This window comes from Nomia melanderi, unplaced genomic scaffold, assembly GCF_051020985.1.
Source record: "Nomia melanderi isolate GNS246 unplaced genomic scaffold, iyNomMela1 scaffold0014, whole genome shotgun sequence".
NCBI classification, from domain to species: domain Eukaryota; kingdom Metazoa; phylum Arthropoda; class Insecta; order Hymenoptera; family Halictidae; genus Nomia; species Nomia melanderi.
In genome coordinates this window covers 11,241,306-11,242,260 of record NW_027475130.1, presented here as the reverse complement: position 1 = coordinate 11,242,260, position 955 = coordinate 11,241,306, and positions in this window count along the sequence as shown.

The following is a 955-nucleotide window of genomic DNA, read 5'->3' as shown; positions in this document are numbered from 1 at the left end:
CGCATGAATCTGTGCAGCGGGAACGACCTCGGACCACCAGGGGCCGAGAAAACCACCGTCTCATGGGGCCGGACACTCAGGGTCAGGGAAGAATCCAATATATATCTGGTGATATCTCGGGTGCTATTACAGATAGCGCAATAAATCAAAGTGCATTGTCTGTAGGAGGCTCAGGCGAATGAATCTGTGCAGCAGGAACGACCTCGAACCACCAGGGGCCGAGAAAACCACAGTCTCATGGGGCCGGACACTCAGGGTCAGGGGAAAATCCAATATATATCTGGTGATATCTCGGGTGCTATTACAGATAGCGCAATAAACCAAAGTGCATTGACTGTAGGAGGCTCTTGCGAATGAATCTGTACCGCAGGAACGACCTCGGACCACCAGTGGCCGAGAAAATTACAGATATTCGGAATCCGTCACCCAAGGTCATGTAAAAATCCAGCAAATATCTGGTGATATCTCGGGTGCTATTACAGATAGCGCGATAAATCAAAGTGCATTGTCTGTAGGAGGCCCTGGCGCGTGAATCTGTGCAGCGGGAACGACCTCGGACCACCAGGGGCCGAGAAAACCACAGTCTCATGGGGCCGGACGCTCATGGTCAGGGGAAAATCCAATATATATCTGGTGATATCTCGGGTGCTATTAGAGATAGCGCAATAAATCAAAGTGAATTATCTGCAGGACGCCCTGGCGCATGAATCTGTGCAGCGGGAACGACCTCGGACCACCAGGGGCCGAGACAACAACCGTCTCATGGGGCCGGACACTCAGGGTCAGGGAAAAATCCAAAATATTTATGGTGATATCTCGGGTTATATTACAGATAGAACAATAAATCAGAGTGCATTGTCTGTAGGAGGCCCTGGCGCATGAATCTGTGCAGCGGGAACGACCTGGGACCACCAGGGGCCGAGAAAACAACCGACACATGGGGCCGGACACTCAG